The sequence below is a fragment of the Schistocerca piceifrons genome, chromosome X (assembly GCF_021461385.2).
Source record: "Schistocerca piceifrons isolate TAMUIC-IGC-003096 chromosome X, iqSchPice1.1, whole genome shotgun sequence".
Taxonomy (NCBI): Eukaryota; Metazoa; Arthropoda; class Insecta; order Orthoptera; family Acrididae; genus Schistocerca; species Schistocerca piceifrons.
This window is the reverse complement of record NC_060149.1, coordinates 394,908,209-394,929,125: the sequence shown is the minus strand read 5'-3', so window position 1 is coordinate 394,929,125 and position 20,917 is coordinate 394,908,209. Positions and strand designations below refer to the sequence as shown.

Sequence of the window (20,917 nt, the reverse complement as noted above, 5' to 3'; positions counted from 1 at the left end):
TGCCTCGCCAATATGCCGCCGATATGGTTGCACTATTGGTTGGATGATGACATTCACGTATCGTACAGCCGTTACAACACCTTCCATGACCACCAGCGGCGTACGTCGGCTCCACATAATGTCACCCCAAAACGGCAGGGAACCTCCACCTTGCTGCACTCACTGGACAGTGTATCTAAGGCGTTCAGCCTAGCCAGGTTGCCTCCAAACACGTCTCTGACGATTGTCTGGTTGAAGGTATATGCGACACTCATCGGCGAAGAGAACGTGATACCAATCCTGAGCGTTCCACTTGGCATGTTGTTGGGCTCATGTGTACCGCACTGCACGGTGTCGTGGTTGCAAAAATTGACCTCGCCATGGATGTCGAGAGTAAAGGTACGCATCGTGCAGCCTATTGCGCACAGTTTGAGTCGTAACACGACGTCCTGTGGCTGCATGAAAAGCATTATTCAACACGGTGTTGCTGTCAGGGTTCCTCCGAGCCATATCCGTAATTAGCGGTCATCCACTGTCCACGGGGGACCTGAGCGAGGCATGTCATCGACAGTTCCAGTCTCTCTCTATCTCCATGTCCGAACAACATCGCTTTAGTTCACTCGGAGACGCGTGGATACTTCCCTTGTTTGAGAGCCCTCCCTGGCACAAAGTAACAATGCGGACGCGATCGAACCGTGGTATTGATCTTCTAGGCATGGTTGAACTACACACAACACGAGCCGTGTACATCCTTTCTGGTGGAATGACTGGAAGTGATCGGCTGTCGGACCCGCTCTGTCTAATAGGCGCAGCTCATGTATGGTTGTTTACGTCTTGGAGCGGGTTATTGACATCTCTGAACAGTCAAAGGGACTGTGTGTGTGATACAATATCCACAGTCAACGTCTATCTTCCCGAGTTCTAGGAATCGGGATGATGCAATACTTTTTTGATATGTGTACTTTGCTTGTGTGGTCTTCTTCACGTTGTTTGTTGTCATGTTGCGCTTCACAGGTAGGTTGTCTGCTCTTTGCCAGCAATGCCGATAAGGTGTGTTTGTGTTCATTGCTCATCGATGCGAACGCCAGAGAGTGCAGCTGCAGTGGCAGCGGGCGTGGCTGCCTGGGCAGCCGGCATCACAATCGATTGAGGCGCCATGGCGAGCTGCGTGACTCGCTCGAAGGCCAAAGTGCGTGTGGATATGAGTGCAGGCAGGTCGCCAGAAGTGACAGCGGTCAGGCGCAGCAGCCATTGTTTGACGGCTCGGAGCGGCTTCAGTGCGGTCGGCATGGATGTTTTCTCCTTAAGTGGTCGTCACACGGGACGAGGCAGCGTAGGTTGACGTGCACGCGGACGGCTATCTAATTTCGCTTGCTAGAGTGCCGTCTGCTCAAGGGATGAACTGCTTAACGTGATTTTGCGCTCTCGGCTCTCTTGTCCATATGCTAGTCGTGTTCTGTGTGTGGTATACATAAATAAAAACTTCGGTACTCTTGAACATGTGATAAGACAAAAAGGAAAGATACATGTAAATGACTTCAGCTTATAAAAGCTGACGAAATCGAACACACTCACTCCCCACAGGAAGAGTACTTATTTTTACATAACATTAAATATTACAGAAGTTATTCCAATTAATTTTGTAAGAGAGCCTCACGATCTTTTAGAAAACGCGTAGGTGAAAAAAAGATACAGTGGGACGCGAACCCTTCCACTTTCGAACTGTGCTATTTCCCTAACGTGAAACCCCTGCAAACTACGCTACGGTGGAGCTGTGCAATGAACGATATTGTATTTTGTGTTACGGTCTTCTAGAAGCTTCAATCGCCGGTATGTTGTTAACTGCTATTTAGTTACAACAAATCCTAACGAGAACTACACGTTTGTCATGGAACTTCAGTGTGTCTTTGCCATAAAATGGCTAATGTTCATAACACGCGAATTGTAATGTGAAAATAACTAAATACGAAAATTATTTAACCACCACAGCGACGTTTCCCGGCATTTTATTACAAGAAGTTGCACCAAAAACGACGCGTTCTCGGCATTCTACTTGTGACGTAGGGAGCGTTTTTTCTTTTTATTGGTTCTAAGTTAAGGTGGCACGTTGCCGAAATATCGAAGTACTTATGTGTTTCACGTGACGAAACGGCTCCTGAACGTGAAGTAGAGGGAAGCATAGTCACAAAATTGTTAGAGCGCCACGACCACGTTAGCTAACTCGTCCTGTGTGTCGGTCGACTGCTTCAGGGAGATGGACTGACAGACTTTAAGGTGTGCCATCACGAGCGCGCTTTTTGACGTGCAGATGCCGTGTTCTGCTTCCTGGAGCACAGGCGACAGGCAGTCGTGCTGTCCTCGTTACAAGGAAACATCAAAACTCTTCATCGTATTTTAAAGAGAAAAAACACGTGAAAGATGTCACAGCGGTCGATCCCGCGCGAAAATTGTGGCCATAATTCTAATAGTACGCAATTATGACCTAACAGTATAGCTTTTAAACTTTGCGCGCACAGGTTGTCTGTCACACACTCCGCCCGAGAGCGAAATACTCTATACAAAGGAATGAGTGAAATGCTGTTTTAATGATGATAAATTGCTTTGTTCATTGTGTCAAAGTACGCAGTTTCTATCCTTTAGTTGGTGCCAGAGATCTTTGCTTTGAACATTTAGGTTGCAATTCACAAACACAGTGTAAATGAATTGGTGTGTCATTAAAGAAGTAGCTTAGCGCTATTTCATTATTAACATCGCAGTTGTGCTTTACTTGCTTTGGATTCTCAAGTTGGAACTGTTAAAGTGAAGTTAATTTGCAGGACATGCACCATTCTTCAGCGTGATTAACATGGTTAAATTGTAAATAGAAAAGAATTAACTTCATTTCATAATTATTCTTCAGTTACTTAGTTTTATTCATTTTTATTTTGATGTGTATACATGCCTGCAGAATATCAGTACTAGAATATTGTTATTATTGAACGTATATGTGTGTGTGAGGTTGGCATGTTACGTATTTAATAATTTTCACGCAGAATAACGTGTTCCCAAACAGTACTTCAAAACACGCTGAACAATTGTGTCTGCCTACTACTCCCATTGCGTTCAACACCCCACAAATAGAAGGGCTCTGTGTACAGTACTTCACGCTCGACCATTAAGCGGCTGTAGCGGGATAGAGCTAATGACAAACAACCAGTGCAAGAAAAGTTTGAAAAAACTGTACTTTCAGACAGCTATAACTGCATACTATCGGAATTTAGCCCCAATGTTCACCTGTGATTGGTAGATAGGCTGATATCTTGCAAGTATGTGTTTTCTCTCCTTTAAAAAAAAGAGATTGAGTTGGTGTTACCTTGTTAGTGTCTTTGGCCCCCTCTCCCCCCTCCTCAACTGCCATGGCGCAGATGTCAGGTGTAGCGGGCGAACTTCGGCTTCTATTGCATGCCACATGGATGAGCTGCCTCAGCATGGGCGATATTCTGGTCAAAATCGACCATTCGAAGTGCGTGCACCTTTCGTGCCTGCCTGTACGTCAGCAACCAATCAATACACGAGTGTGTCAGTGACACCAATGATCTGTAGATTGCGCCGAGTGTGGAGTCCAAAATTTTAAGAGTATGCTGCACACTCTGTATACTCGGATACAAGAGACTATGGTGGCATCTGCTAATGTCGAAAATTAGCACTAGAACTGCTAGATTTTTTTCCAATTCCCTAGAACCGTCTTCGGGACAAAAACATCCAAACTGTAGTCAATATGTTTACAACTCGTTCTTAGTCTCTTATTTTGGGAAATGAAGTTTTTTGTAACAAATAGTCGCAGCAATATTCTATTATTTTTAACTCTAAACACTGAATATTTTCATATTTTTTGTTCAAATCAATTTAAAAATCCAGCATCCATAATATTATAACAAAATCTTTTTTAAACAAAATATTTCCTACAATTAAGCAAGGACATTTAGTGTTGAGACAGTATGTTACCATAATCTAATAGAGGTCTACACTTTGACACACATTATGTAAAATTAAACATTACAGTTTGTCTAAACAAATAAGTTAATTTTTGATTCCTATAGATCATCATTGTCTTTATACCGAGTTTTGTAATTTGGGCGGATGTAGGGACCTGTAACAAAACATTTTTTGCAGACTGGCCTTGGTTTCTGTATAATATTTGGCAAATTCCACCATGAGCTTGTGAAGGAAATCTTGCGTTGTTATTTTGTGCTTTGTTATATTTCTGTAGATAAACCCAGCATTCCCCCTGCAGGTCCAGGGATTAGAATAGGCCCAGTGTATTCCTGCCTGTCGTAAGATGCGACTAAAAGGAGTCTCTCACGTTTTGGCATTTATGTGATGGTCCCCCCATGGGGTTTGACCTTCATTTTCAAAATTTTTCCAAAGAGCGAGCCAACTGGGGAAGGGTGCCTTAGGTGGTGCATCATGTCCGTTGTGCCTTCAGATCTTTAGCCCACTTTCTCGTCGTCACATGGCAGTCCAGCTCATTCTCCATCTCTTGGGTGAGGACACCTTGCTGGGTGCATTTTCCACCATGTACTATGCAGTGCCGCTCTTTCTGAGCCAAAGATGACCATGGACTTCTATGCACCTCATATCCAGCATGGTGGCCAGTCTGTTGTGGTGGGACCACCATGTACCCTGTTGGTTGTAGCACCCTGACAACACAGAGATCATTCTGCTGATGCCTGCACTGTTAACTCCCCACATATGCCAAGGTGTAGGTGTCTGTCGCCCTGGGGCATCAGAACTCTCAGCAAAGGCCATCCTGCCAGGAGGCTTTTGCTATGGCTGGGTGGCGCCTGTGGGGAGGCCCCCCCGCCTCCTCCCACCCCCCACCCCTGGGCGGAGTAGGTGGCATCAGGGCGTATGACACACGATGAAGTGTACCACGTCATCACTTGCTGGTGATCAGAGACCAGCAGTCCCTAAGCGTTCAGTCAGGCTAAGGATGGCAGTGAACCTTATTCACCCCGGTACCTCATATGTACAAGAAGTGATGGGGACTCCTTTGTTTCGATGAAGGAGGGCTTGTCCAAAACGTGCTCAGTCAGTCTTGATAAACACAGCATCCAGTGCCCAGTCATGGGCTTTACTCGCTAGTAACAAGTTGGGGGATTTTCCTGTTACCATCACGCCACATAAGAGTTTAAGTATGGTTCATGGTATTATATTCCACAGGGAACTTCTTTTACAGTCTGACGACGAGCTGCGCAGCAATTTAGAGTGGTGAGGTCTTCATTTTGTCTGGCACATCCATCGGGGTCGGAGGGATAACCAGGTTGCCATCGGTGCCTTATCCATTTGCAGCCCATTATTTGTCCTGTCTATCTACTGGATAGCACATGATGACCTGTGTGGTAGTGACCACTTCCCCATCTTCCTGTCACTGCTCCGGTGTGAGGCCCATGGACACCCACCCAGATGGGCTTTAAACAAGGCAGACTGGGAAACTTCCACCTCTGTGGTCGCCATTGATTCTCCCCCACATGGTAACATCAATGTGATGGTTGAGCAGGTACTACAACAATCGTTACTGCGACGGAAAATCTATCTCTCACTCTTTAGGGTGCCCCCAGCGAAAGGCAGTCCCTTGGTGGTCGCTGGAAGTCACTGAGGCAATTGCGGAGTGTTGGTGAGCTCTACAACGGCTTAAGCGGCACCCTTCCCTGGAGCACCTCACAGCCTTTAAGCGGCTCCGTGCCCGTGTTGACCAGCTTATCAAAAGATGGAAGCAGAAGTGTTGGGAGAGAGATATGTATTGACCGTTGGGTGCCATATGTCACCTTTCCAAGTCTGGAAGAAGATCAGATGTCATTTTGGGTACCAGACCCCAACAGGTGCCCCGGGCATTAACTGACGCAAACGTGATTGCGGAGCACTATGCTGGAGCCTCTGTGTCGGAGAACTACCCTCCCGCCTTTTGCCCCCTCAAACGGCGGATGTAAAGGAACGTCCTCTTGTTCGCTACATGCCATAGTGAACCCTATAATGCTCCATTTACAGAGCAGGAGCTCCTCAGTGCCATTGCACATTGCTCTGACACTACTACTGGGCCAAATTGGATCCACAGTCAGATGATTAAACATCTCAAATCTGACTAAAAGTGACATCCCTCATCTTCAACCGGATCTGGTGCAATGGTGGGAGAGCACCATCATTCCAGTGCTCAAACCCGGTAAAAACCAGCTTGATGTGGATAGCTATTGGCCCATTAGCCTCACCAATGTTCTTTGTAAGCTGCTGGAACGAATGGTGTGTCTGCGGTTGGGTTGGGTTCTAGTCACGTGGCCTACTGGCTCCATGTCAGGGCATCGTCCACCCTGGTCGCTCTACCACTGATAATTCTGTGTCCCTCGAGTCTGCCATCCGAACAGCCTTTTCCAGATGCCAACATCTTGTCGGCATTTTTTTTATTTACGAAAAGTGTATGACATGACCTAGCGACATATCCTTGCTACAATATATGAGTGGGGTCACCGAGGCCCACTCCCGATCTTTATTCAGAATTTCCTGTCCCTTCGTACTTTGCATGTCAAAGTTGGTGCCTGCCATAGATCCCCCCATATCCAGGAGAATGTGGTCCCACAGGGCTCTGTATTGAGTGTATCTCTATTTTTTGTGGGGCCATTAATGGTCTAGGAGCAGCTGTAGGGTCATCGGTCTCGCCTTCTCTGTATGCAGACGACTTCTGCATTTCGTACTGCTCCACCAATACTGTTAGTGCTGAGTGGCGTCTACAGGGAGCCATCCACAAGGCGCAGTCATGGGCTCTAGCTCACGGTTTCCAGTTTTCGGCCACAGCATCGTACCGTTCATCTGGAACCACAACTTTACATTAATGACGATCCACTCACTGTAGTGGAGACATATCGATTCTTAAGAGCTCCTCAGCATTGTATTTACTCGGCCCAGTGCACCACTGTGGTGTTAACCTAGCGACAGAAGCTTTTAGGCCGAGTCCAGTGACCAGCATCTTGGTGGAGGCCGGAGTCCCTCCATTGCAAGTTAGGTGTGTGCAATTGCTCTCCAGTTACGTTGCATACGTTCGTAGTTCTCCTGCGTATCTGAATTACCGTCTCCTTTTCCATCTCCGTCATCGGCGGCCCAGGTCAGGGCTTACAGTTGCAGTTTGTGTGCGATCCCTTCTCTCCGAACTGGAGTCCAGGTTAATTCGTGATCACCTCCATGGTGTACACCAAGCCTGTGACTTCGCCTGGACCTTTCAAGTGGCCCTAAGGACTCGGTTAACCCTGTTACTGTCCGCTGTCATTTCCTCCTGATTCTCGACATGTACCGGGGCCCTGAAGTGGTTTACACCGATGACCGATGGTCATGTTGGCTTTGCCTATGTTCTTGGAGGACATATAGAACAGCACTCCTTACCAGATGGCTGCAGTGTTTTCACTGCAGAGCTGACGGTCATATCTCGTGCTCTTGAGCACATCCGCTCATGCCCTGTCGAGTCATTTCTCCTGTGTACTGACTCCTTAAGCAGCATACAAACTATCGACCAGTGCTACCCTCGTCATCCTTCGGTAGCGACCATCCATGAGTCCATCTATGCCCTAAAATGATCCATTCATTCAGCGGTGTTTGTCTGGACCCCAGGTCACTTCGAAATCCCAGGCAATAAACTTGCCGACAGGCTGGCCAGACAGACTACACAGAAACTGCTTATGGAGATCGGCTTCTCTGAAACTAACCCGCGTTCAGTATTATGGCGCAAAGTTCTGCAGCTTTGGGAGATGGAATGGCATAACGTCCGTACACACAAGAAGCTGCGTGCCATTAAGGAAACTGTGAATGTGTGGAAGACTGCGCGCCTCTTGCAGGGACTCTGTGATTCTTGGTCGTCTCCTGTGATTCTCGGTCGTCTCCACATTGGCCATATGTGGCTGACGCATGGTTACCTCCTCTGTGGCAAGGACCCACCTCGGTGTAGCTGTAGCTGTGGCTGACAAATCATGGTCATTCATCTCTTGCTGGACTGCCCACTTTTAGCCGCTCTGCGGCGGACTTATAACTTTCCCAGCACCCTACCTTTGGTGTTGGGCGACAATGCCTCAACAGCAGCTTCAGTTTTACATTTTATTTGTGAGGGCGAGTTTTATCATTTGCTCCAAGTTTTAGCACATGTCCTTTGTCCCTGCATGTCCTCCAACTCAGTGCTTTCAGGGTGAAGGTTTTAATGTGTTGCAGAGTGGCTGGCTTTTCCTTTTTATCCTCATGGTCAGCCAGCCATGGTAACATGCTTTCTTGTTTTAATCTCTTCCACCTGTTCCTGGCGTCTTTGTGCTTTTCTTGTCCCCTTTAGTCTAGTTAAGTGTTCATTACCCTTCAGTCGTTGTTTGTGGTTTTTCCTTTCATTCTGTTTTGTGTTGTAAGTCTCATTGTCTTATTCTCACCCTTGTGGCATTGTTTCCTTCAGAGCAAGACACCGATGACCTCATAGTTTGGTCCCTTGCCCCCACCCCCACCCCCCTGCCCCTCTTTTAAAAGAACCAACCAAGCCAAGCATATATACCTTTTAAATCTAGAGTATTATAAAAATCTGAACAGGCCACATTCTTCCACCATCTTTCGTTGACTACTTGGGGGGTCTTCTGGTCAACATTATTTACTCTGTATGTAGTTTCATTGTTGTGGGTCACTGTTAGGCTTAAAGTCCATTTCAGTTTGTACATTTTGATGCAAGTAATGGAGAATTATTACAAGCATTCTTGGCTTTTCGTGATATACTGTGAAGGCCATATCACCTTTTCTGAAAGCTGCAGTTTTGCATAGGTTCTCGTGAGATTTCTTCATGTACTCGGGCAATTCCTTTCTAATTTTGTTTATTATACCACTGAACTTGTCAGGTTTGTTTCCAGATATCAAGCTAGTGAAAGTGAGGCGAATTATTTCTGTCACATAAAATTTCTTTCTTTAGGTAGGTAGAGACATAAAAGTTTCTTCCTTACAAAGTCTCTAAGACGTTCACCACTGTGACAAGTTTCATATTTATCAAGACGTGTGAAAGAATTTAGCATATATTTGGAATCTCTCTCGACAACCATTCAGTATTTCTGTCCATACTTGTTAACTTTTAAGTCATGAAATGAGGGACCCGACATGTAAACTTAGACAGGAATTACTGCTTGTCAGCACAAATATATGGACAAAGAATGTACATTTTTGGACAGTTTGCTGTGACACTCTTCCATATGTCTGATTGACAGCAACCTTATTATTTAGTCTCTCCAACTGCATTGACCAAAAGTCAAAACCTGAGGAACCCTACAATTTCCATGGAGCAATTACGTAGCATCACAGATATGCAAAACTGTATTCTCCATTTCTCAGACAAAAGAAGTTCCACTTCTATTCCTTCTGATCCAGCAGCATCCCTACCTTACAGAATAGCAAGAAATGCATCAAACTATTCTAACAGTAATGATAATTCGTCACCTTCCATCACTGTATACACCTCTGCTTTAGTGTGTTTGTGAATATGTTTGACGATTCATTAATCAATAATCATAGATAGATAAATGTGCTTTAATTTTTTTTTTTGTGTGTGTGTGTGTGTGTGTGTGTGTGTGTGTGTGTGTGTGTGTGTGTGTAAATTTTTGGTGTTATTTGGTACTTAGCAAAAAAAAAAAATAAGACACAGTGGATAAAGTAAAAAGGTGGTTTACTGTGTTCTAGATATTGTGTGATTGGTCTACAAGTACATATTTTCTCTAGCAAGTAAATGTTCTGAAATGTTTGGATGACACTTTCCTATCTTTCAGTTCTCAGGAGTGTAAGGAATTTACCACTTGACCTTTGCCAAGAACTGCCACTAGGAATTCTGCTTTGGGCAGTAGCAAACACTCATCATTGTTTGTTCCTACATTTTGTTACCATATTCAGATTTTTTTTAAAAAAAGAATAGTCCCTCATAACATATTTTCAGCGATAACATGCCAAACTTCAGAGCAGACAGCTGTCACATCTCTCTTAATTGTGGTGCTGGCACGTAAACAAAAACAGGCACTAGAAAGAGATGAGGCTCGGTACAGGAATGAAACAATCAACTGGGAGAAAGTTGATCATGTAAAAGTGGCTTTAAGGTACTTGCAGCCACAGTAATGCGCCACATGCGTGCCGCCACAATTATTATTCGGAAAATTTAGAATTTCAGAGTGTTCTTTCATTATATGGCCTTGTGGAGACAAATAACACTCTGAATTTCTAGATTCTCTGAATAATATTAATTATAATATAAATATCACAATGGAAGAAGAGAAAGACAATCAAATTTCTTTTTTGGATGTACAGGCAATTAGAAAACCCGACGGAAATTTAGGGCATAAAGTCTACAGAAAACCCACTGACGCAGATATACCTTCACAAAAATTCCAATCTCCAACCCAAGCAGTAAAGAGGAGTGGTCAAAATATTAGTGGGCTGAGCTAGAAGAATCTGTGAACCATTGTGCTTGGAGGATGAACTCGATCATTTAAGAACAGCCTTCAGAAGAGACGGCTACGGCAACACAGAGGTAAATAGGGTACTACATTCCAAAAGGTCTACAGCTTTGAATGAAAAAGATAAAATTAAAGGGAAAGTTTTCCTTCCTTTGTAAAAACTATCAGAAATCACATCAGCAAAGTACTCAGAAAACATGGTTTGGCAAAGTGTTTAAGCCAACAAGAAAGGTACGCGAGTATTTGAACACTGCAAAGGACCTATGCCCGCCAATTGCATTTGTGGCCAAGTGTTTATAGGAACTACAAAAAGAAGCATTAACACCCGCCTTAAGGAACACTAGCAATTGTTGACTGAGCAAGATGGATAAATCAGCTGTAGCAGATCATGAACTAGGAATGAGAAATCACCAGATTTGTTTGTCTGATAGTGGTTTTTTAGAAGAGCTACTAATTACTATGCTAGGATGTACAGAGAGGGCTTAGAAATTCAAAAGCACAGAAAAAAATTTAACAGAAATGGAGGAGGATTGAAATTAGGCAAGTTGTGAACCTTACTGCTAAATATAATAAACAGCTTCAATGCTTCCCCACTAAAAGCTCCATAGCATACGTCTCTGTGACTGCGCAATCTTAGGCAGCAGTCTGATGTCACCAACAGACCGTTGGGTGGATACATAGAAACAGTTCGGCATGCTCAGCTTGTTTGAGACTAACTGCTTCTGATGATGTCTCAAGCATTGGAAGACGAAATGTTAGGCACAGAATTATGCCTTGGACTGCAGCTTTATGCCCATAATCAAATGTTGACAGTAATGTGGATAAAGTTGTTAATTTGAAATTAACAACTGTAATGGCACTGTCCAGAAATAATGGAGCAGTTGGAAGGGGGTTGTAAGTTAAGGTGCTAATACCATGATACATTGAAGTGACAAGAGGGATGTGGGCCTTAGTTAAGACATGACATCACTAAAATTGATCATTGCATACAATTCTCCACTCCTCAAAAATGAAGTTGTGCCACTTTTCCAAATTAAAAAAACTATCTCAGAATCACGTAAGTCTGAGGGGGTGTGTGCCTGGAGAACTACAGTCTATAAAGCAGTTCACACAGTAATTGTCCCTGTCTCGCTAATAAGTTTGTACAGAATGCACGCAAAGATATTCGTTTGTTGCACGATCGCTGCAGTGTGTAGCTTGCACTGTAAGAAACTGTCACAGAGGGTGTATCGGAAAGAATAGCATAATTTCACTGTCTGGTACTTGCATAACAATTTATCACAAGTGACTGTTAATACGGCTAATGTTTAGATTTTTTAAATGACTGCCATTCCAAGTCTGAATCAAACATTTATGGTCATGTATTTTTTTTATCATAAATATCTTCAAATGTTCCAGTCTTGTCTCTTTCTACAAATTCAAGGGTATTTTCTTTTATATGTGGCATAATCGTGTTTCTTACTTTGTGAACTGTCCAAAGACGATTTTTGCAGCAATTTATGGCTTTAGAGGTGTGGCAGGTGACATGGAATCACACAAGATTCATGCAGGCATGCCGCAGCTCCAGTAAAATAACTTTGGAATGTAGTGCTGGGTGACAAGTGTTACTGGCTTGCATTAAGCCATACTTGACATGGCAGCAATATATGTACTGTATCTGCAAAACAAGTTAGGCCGTAAGTACATGACATTCAAGAAAGATCTAGAATTGGCTGGTGGCTGGCCTCTACTTGACTCCCTAAAACGATAATTACAAGGTTATTTTAATAAAGAGCGCACATACACATCACAGACCTGAAAACTTGAATATGTACAACTTGCTGCATAACTGAAATGTACATAGGGTTGCCACATTTTCTTGAAGTCAGGGAATTTCAAACATGTCAAGGAAATATCAGGGAAATTTGGAAAAATGTGTTTTTGTCTCGATAGATGAAATGGTTTGTTTACTGAGGTGTCTTGCATCGTCACTGGCTGGGTTCAGCTGAGTACGTGTACCGATTCCCTATTTTCTCATTACTACTGCTTCTCCCCTTCCTTCCACTCCCCTCAGCTTGCAGTCAGTGTGGCCACCACTTGTTGCTGCTAGCCTAGCAGCTGCCAATGAGAGGCAGGGAGGCATGAGAAGTGGTTTGTTTGGATCTGATTCTGAGACTGTAGACGGCGGCCGTGTGTGCGTAGGTTGTGTGTGGGTGAATATGTGTCGTCGTCTCACTTTCTGACAAAAGCTATGACTTAGTTGTGAGAGTGTGGTTATCTTTTCTATGTGCCTGTCTGTGGTTCAGCAATATTCTTTATGGTGAGTTGCTACCTATTCTCATTATTATTGATTCTGAGTATTTGAACAAGTTATCTGTTGCATGGATTGATCACTGTGGTCTCATTTCATCAAGATGCAGTCTGTGGCTTGTGAATAGCCGGCCACACAAGTGGATTTCCGTGACAGACAAAAACTGCAGGCCGTTCATGTGAGTATGTGTCATGGATCGAGCCTGTCAACCTAAAACCATTTGGTTCCCACTAATGTACAGGCCCTGCCCATGGGATCTAGTCTGACCGCTCTGCCCGCAGGCCGGATCAGTTTGTGTGTTGCGTACTGCAGGGGATTTTCATGGTTTATTCATGGACCCAGGACTGTGCTGCTCCTCAGTAGGTCAGAGGCAACGGGTGATGGATTTCAGGAATTAAGACTGTCTTGCTGCAAGTACATTGTAGCGTTTTATTGACATTTTATTTGTTCTAGTACATTTTGGCACTTAAAAAGTGGCTTATATGTTAGAAAGTATGGGTCATAAGAAGAAAATTGTCAGTCACTGGCAGCTTATTCGCTATGTACTGATATATTTCTTGAAAGAAAAATAAAAAATACCTGTAAAGTAATAGATATAACACAGTGGGTAATAATTGACAATAACGAACATAGTAAAACCAAATTTTATTGGCGGTCACCTACACAATTCCTCCCCACCGTATACACTTCTTTCAAGAGGCCTACATTTTTCTGAGGTTCTTTCTTAAATCAGTGAAGGTATTTTAAATCTTTTTTGTGACTCCAAGCAAATGCATATTTTTGTCACCAAATGTGTTTCGTTTTATGGGAATAAAATAACATCAGTGATCCTAATGAAACACACACATCATCTGGCTTGCTTTCTCCATTTAAAAACAGTTAATTATAAAAGAAGTTGATGTTAGTACTTAAAATTTTTGCTCCCATCGGGAAACGCAATCTGCTTGAAAGTTGTTTTAGATATTTCCTCTTTTGCACTATTGTTTCTTGTACCGTAGCTGCTAAGACAGATTGTCAGCTTATGTCTTAACTTACCTTTGAGATATCAAAATTTGTCAGGGAAATATAGTAAGAACCGTCTGGAAATCAGGGAATTTCACTTGGGGAAACTAGTGGTAACCCTAGTACACTTTCCTAGCAAGCAGGTTGTACTAGTACAGCAGAAGTTCACTGTTCTTGGATGTGTGTTAGATTCCTGTTGGTTCTCGTTAACATAGTTCTTGATCCTGGTCACTAGTGCGCTGAAGGCATGGGTGCCACAGAGTGACTGACCAGTCTTTATCGCTGACAGCAGGCACAGGTTGACTAATTCAATCTGTTGTTTTGGCAGCTGCTCTTGCCTGCAGCGTGCAGAGCTGTTTCTACAAAGAAATTTCACTATAGTAGTACTTACGTGATGCTGCCAACCTGCATAAGGCAGAGTCTTCCTCCCTGAGACAGTCACACTTAAACCCAGGGCAACCTTTTCTGCTGCTCATACAGTTGCAGAATTAGTGACTTTTGTTGAGACTGTAGCTGTCTGGTTGCAGTGGATCTTCTGTACTTGCTTTGCATGGATTTTAAACAGTGCAAGATCTCTTTGTACTGCGAAGCAAGGAGCCATGTTGCTGCTCAAAAAATAATTTTTCCCGCCAATTGTCCTTCATGTGATACTGCTCCTGAAACCTTGGTACTCTCCAAGTGGGATCTGTAGAAGAAAACTGCCCCCAAACCTATATGCAAGACTGGTCGTGGTCAATGTAGCTTCTCTGTGGAACCACTTGTCAATCATTTGGTACTAGCTTGTATTCCAGAATCCTGATCTACCAATAGAACAAAAAATAGCAGTGGCCAACTACTGCTGAAGTTTATAGCCCTCTCATCTGCTGGTCAAGCTATTGCAAAATGGAAGCAGTTTGGTTTTACATGGCTTGAAATGAAATTTCGGGATTCTCAGTTGTGGTTTTACCTTGTAACTACACAAAGGAAACATTGGCATCCTGATACTAATTTTTTGTAGAAGATAATACATACATGTACAATATGTACACGTATGAAATGTAGAGAAACCCATGTTGATGCACTCCCATCCAGCCAGGTCAGAGGCGAAGTGAACACTAGCAATCTTCCACAGGTAGTGTCTCATGGTGCTGCAGGTAAATTTTTCCTAGTTGCCAGACTGTGTCTTTTGTTATTAGAATTTTTGATAAATAGTGGCATGGCTGTATGGTGCAGCAGCACTGAAGGCCAAAGTAAACAAGGATGGAAAAGACCCACCATAATTTAATAATGAAATTAGGAAAATTCTGCGGAAGTAGAGGCTGTTGTACTCTTGGTTCAAAAGAGAATATGCAAATGACAACAAGCAAAGGTTAGTAGAGATTTGTGCTTCTGTGGAACAAATCTATGCACAAGGCATACAACTACCATCATCATACCTTAGCAAAAGATCTGACAGAGAGCCCAAGAAGATTCTGCTCCTATGTCAATTTGCTAAGAAGGTCAAATGCTTCCATCCAGTCACTTGTTGAACAGTCTGGTGTGGCAGTTGAAGATAGCAAAACTAAAGCAAAAATTTTAAATATCACATTTAAGAAATCATTCAAACAGGAGAATCATACAAATATACTGTCGTTTGACCATAGAACTTATGACAAAGTAATAAGCAACCCTGACAGGGAGAAACAACTGAAAGAGTTGAAAGCAATGGAGAGTGCTACGGGAGAACCAGTTGTTTCTGTGCCATGTACAGCGTGTGCAGGCACTATCAGCAGCTGATTGGCCTCCACGGGTACACTTCTGCGAATGGTTCATCCAACAAAGTGTCAATCCTCATTTCAGTGCAAATGTTCTCTTTACGAATGAGGCTTCATTCCAACGTGATCACCGAGCGAGGTGGCGCAGTGGTTAGACACTGGACTCGCATTCGGGAGGACGACGCTTCAATCCCGCGTCCGGCCATCCTGATTTAGGTTTTCCGTGATTTCCCTAAATCGCTCCAGGCAAATGCCGGGATGGTTCCTTTCAAAGGGCACGGCCGACTTCCTTCCCCATCCTTCCCTAATCCGATGATACCGATGACTTCGCCGTCTGGTCTCCTTCCCCGAAACAACCAACCAACCAATCCAACGTGATCAAATTGTAAATTTTCACAATCAATATGTGTGGGCTGACGAGAATCCGCACACAATTGTGCAATCACATCATCAACACAGATTTTCTGTGAACGTTTGGGCAGGCATTGTTGGTGATGTCTTGATTGGGTCCCATATTCTTCCACCCACACTCAATGGAGCACATTATCATGATTTCATACGGAATACTCTACCTGTGCTGCTAGAACATGTGCCTTTACAAGTACGACACAACATGTGGTTCACGCACGATGGAGCTCCTGCACATTTCAGTCGAAGTGTTCGTACGCTTCTCAACAACAGATTCGGTGACCGGTGGATTGGTAGAGGCGGACCAATTTCATGGCCTCCATGCTCTCCTAACCTCAACCATCTTGACTTTCATTTATGGGGGCATTTGAAAGCTCTTGTCTATGCAACCCCGGTACCAAATGTAGAGACTCTTCGTGCTTGTATTGTGGACGGCTGTGATACAATACGCCATTCTCCAGGGCTGCATCAGCGCATGGGGGATTCCATGCAACGGAGGGTGGATGCATGTATCCTCGCTAACGGAGGACATTTTGAACATTTCCTGTAACAAAGTGTTTGAAGTCACGCTGGTACGTTCTGTTGCTGTGTGTTTCCATTCCATGATTAATGTGATTTGAAGAGAAGTAATAAAATGAGCTCTAACATGGAAAGTAAGTGTTTCCGGACACATGTGCACATAACATATTTTCTTTCTTTGTGTGTGAGGAATGTTTCCTGAAAGTTTGGCCGTACCTTTTTGTAACACCCTGCATAGATAAATGATTTGGCATACAGGGTGGGCAGCAGTCTGCTGCAGTTTACTGATAAGGTGTCAAAGTTCAGTGACTGTAGGGTGATACAATATGGTTTAGAAAAAATTTCTAGTTGGTGCGGTGAATGGGAGTGAGCTTTGAATGTAGAAAAATGTAAGTTGATCAGATGAGTAGGAAAAACAAACCCATAAACAATTAGTAGTGTTCTGCTTGACACTGTCATGCTGTTTAAACATCTGCACATAATATTGCAAAGTGATATGAAATGGAAGGTGTGTGTGAGGATTGTGGTAGGGAAGGTAAATGGCTGACTGTGGTTTATTGGGATAGAGAAGTGTGAATCATCTCCAAATTAGACTGCATGTAGGGTGCTAGCGCAACCTATTCTTGAATAATGCTAGAGTGTTTGGGATCCATGCCAGGTTGGATTAAAGGAAAACATAGAGGCAATTCAGAGGCGGGCTGTGAGATTTGTTACTGGTAGGTTCAAACAACATGCAAGTGCTACTGACATGCTTTAGGAACTCAAATGGGAATACCTAGGGCGAAGACAACATTCTTTTAGAGGAACACTATTGAGGAAATTTAGAGACCTGGCATTTGAAACTGACTGCAGAACAATTCTATTGCTTTGAACATACATTGTACATAAGGACCATGAAGATAAGAGAAATTAGGGCTAATATGGCAGCATATGGATGGATAGTCATTTCTCTCTCATTCTGTTTGCGAGTTGAACAGGAAAATAAATTACCAGTAGTGGTGTGGGGCACCCTCCACCGTGCGCCATGCAGCGGATTGCGGAGTATCTATGTAGATGTAGATACTCACTTTGGTCGGCGCCCAATTCATTAGATGATTCTGACCAGGGCTACAGTTTCAGCTGTGCTTGTCATTAGGTGGTGCATTGTACAGCATGGTTAGGATAGGGGCATTGCTGGCGAGTCACAGAAACTACCAAAATACCGCTTAAAACAATTATTCAATCCACATCAATATTCTAAATGTTCTAATAAAAACAATAATAACGTGTAAAAGTGACCTTTGTGTAGATGTGCACTTTTAAGTGCATTGAAAATACAAATTTTGCCCTCCCATATCCAAATATTATGAGGGGGCAGTTACTTGCCATCACCAGTTTCGTCCAAATGTATGATATATGAAGGGCTTGGCAGAAATGAGTGACAGAAGTCGGAGCTTCAGGTGGCCAAGTGTTCAGAGAAAATATCATGTTTTGGTGCAGGTTGGGTGAGACCATCTACTATTTGTGTTAGCATAGTTTAGCTGCAGTGGTTGAAGTGGAATGAGTATAGAATGGTAATCAGAGGGTCGTGGGGTTGAGTCCTCAAGTGGAAACTTCGTATTTGCAGTTTTTTCTTTACTTTAAATAAATGAAATAAAGTTCAATATATTGTATTTGCAGGTGCGGCTTGTGGTATCCGTGCTGGGGAAGGCTGCTATATTTACTGTGTCCTGACTAACCTACTCTTTGGACTACACTACAGATAAGTCGTCACCACAACCAAGATTTCAGGTGAGGGCCGAATATCACAATCTTGCCAAAAGTTTACATACTGTATATCTATTCCATAACCAACTACTAAATATCTCCAAAAGCCAACTTCATGCTAAGATCTATAAGTAGCATATTTATTTGCTGAAGCCACACTTCACGAAACTTTAACACAACAAATCATACTGGACAGAAACTTAAATGCAGTGTATGTTTGCTGTGTTGGTTGCTTAATGAGTTTTGTGTTTCCAAATCTAAACTTGAAGCATTTAATCTTTGGTCAATAACGTGAAATGCCAGGAAATGTTCTACAATGCCAGGTCTTTCTCGACCCAGACAGAATAGATAGAAAGCTACTTAAAGCCGTAAGCCACTTGCACCATATGCCTTACCTAGGCTCAAAGCACATGAGCGCATAACAGCTGTGCACAGCTCACAGCAAGATCACGACATCGTAAATTGTTTCAGTGTACACGTGGCAGCATTGTAGCAATAACTGCGCAGCATTACTAGGTTCGAAGCCAGTCAGTATGCACCTAGGCAGAAGGAAGCAGGACAACGTTTGTTTATTTAACGTATAAGAAACACAACAGGTTTTGGACTCGCTAAGTGGTTAGTTCGCAGCTGCTCGAAGCATTCATGACACTGTTTATAGATTTAAGAGAAGGTGAAAGTAAATTTTTTATTTTTGAATCAATGTGCAGTCACTTGATGAATTAACTGGAAAGCATTAGTAGTAATTTATTTTTCAGATATCTGGGTAGTGTCTGGACTCTGGTATGTACTACTAATACAGAGTTGGCCACCCAGCACTGTGTAGAACAGTAAGGAAAGTTTGTATTTGTAAAGCTGTGTGGGAAGTTTTGCACAAAGGGTGCAGACCAAAACTCACAGAAGAAACATGGTTGAAAAATGCTAGGGAATTTGAAAAGGATGCAAACTTCCCCATCTACTTAGGCACCTTGGATGGCAAAAACACGAAACCAGTTAATCGAGGTTTCAGTGATTCTCAATTCTTGAACTAAAATAAATTCCTTTCTCAAGTCTTGTTTGTGGTTGCAGGTGCCAATTATTTGTGGAAGTTGGATCTCATGGTACAGAATCTGATACCAGTATATTTGAAACTGTAAGATGTATAAAATGATTGGAAATGGCCAAGCAAGCCAACCAGAAGGACAACCACTACTAGAAACTACTGAACCTCCTGTGCCTTTCACTTTATTAGAGAAGTCTATCTATTTTTGTCATGAGAACATGTACTGGAACTGTCCACTCCTACAAAAAAATTGAGCTGTAATTGTTATTTAAGTTGTACCCGGAGATATGTGAATTGCACGTCTCGAATTCTAAGGAATAAATAGAGAATATTTCACAGACATATCAATTTTGAGCTTAATGTTACTGTTAGAATTGCATTATGTTGCTGTGTCTTTTACTAGAACTGCTGTTCCAGAGATGTTTTCACTTTGAACACACTTAAAGTATGTAGGGGCTATGTGATCTGGAAAATGAAAGCACATCAGCCCAAGGAGGAAGTTGACTGAACAGTAGAAGGAATGTTTTCACTGATAATTTTATAGGAAATGCTGGTAAAATACTGTGGCAAGACAAATAAATCAAAATCTGGTCAATAACAATCTGTGGCGAGCACTGATTCAGTTTATTCCCAAGTATGGAAGACTATTCAGTTTATATCTATTGAAATGTGTGCAATTACGTATTTTCTGAATTCAATACAATAAAGCGTTGATTACATAGAATCAGCTGATATAACAGAATTGATTTTAATCTGTTACTGTTGACTGAAGATCGGTTTGTTCTGATGAAAGGTCACTCACTAGGGGGCAAAGCATATGCTGCTTAGTGCTATTTCAAGTATTAAGTATGAACATTCAGGCAATAATGCCACCTCCAGAACACAAACATTAAATAGTTAAATGGTGACATTTACCTACATAATTTCTTTCCCAATTCGGTTTTGCAGCAAAACCCTCACGAAATTTTACACACACTTGAAACCATGCGGCTCTTTTGTTAATACTATCACAATACTCCTTAATAAATGTGTCTCTTATGTCAGAATGGTTCTTCACCCCTTCAATGAACAATTCGCTGTCCAAACTAGCTATGTCCATGGCAGGCTGACAGCAGCTGCTGCTGGGTTTGCGAACACATGTGCATTCACAGGGGTGAAACTCGTACAGGGACTTCTGGTAACATGACGTTGGTTCACTGCCAGACCACTTGTCTCTGTTTGCTATTGGGTGATTTTTAAATCACATTGCCTGGTCGGATGTCTTGCTTCAAATTGTATCGGGCAGATGGATATGTATGGGTATGGAGACAACCTCATGAATGCGTGGACTCTGCATGTGAGCAGGGGACTGTTCAAGCTGGTGGAGGCTCTATAATGGTGTGGGGCATGTGCAGTTGGAGTGATATGTAACCCTTGATACGTTTAGATAAAACTCTGACATGTGGTATGTACATAAGCATCCTGTCTGATCACCTGCATCTATTCATGGCCATTGTGCATTCCAACAGACTTGGGCAATTACAGCAGAGCAGTGTGATACCCCACACATTCAGAATTGCTGTAGAGTGGCTCCAGGGACATTCTTCCGAGTTTAAACACTTCCACTGGCCACCAGCCTCCCCAGACATGAACATTATTGAGCACATTTCAGATGCCTTGCCGCTTGCTGTTTAGAAGAGATCTCCACCCCCTCGTACTCTTACGGATTTATGGACAGGCCTGCAGG

The 20,917-nt window shown here is 43.0% G+C and overlaps 1 protein-coding gene across 3 annotated transcripts in view; it reads left to right on the top strand.

Annotated features, from left to right (window-relative positions):
* The window catches only part of LOC124721724 (E3 ubiquitin-protein ligase RNF6-like), a 67,704-nt gene that overhangs the window by 32,194 nt on the left and 14,593 nt on the right, over positions 1 to 20,917 (top strand). The window contains exons 1-2 of one of the 3 annotated variants that reach the window (XM_047246820.1): positions 1,292 to 1,312; positions 18,066 to 18,176. The gene's annotated coding sequence lies outside the window, so the exon portion shown is untranslated. Of the gene's footprint in view, positions 1 to 1,291; positions 1,313 to 1,838; positions 2,254 to 18,065; positions 18,177 to 20,917 lie in introns of those variants that run through there. The other 2 variants (XM_047246819.1, XM_047246818.1) reach the window with 2 other exon arrangements.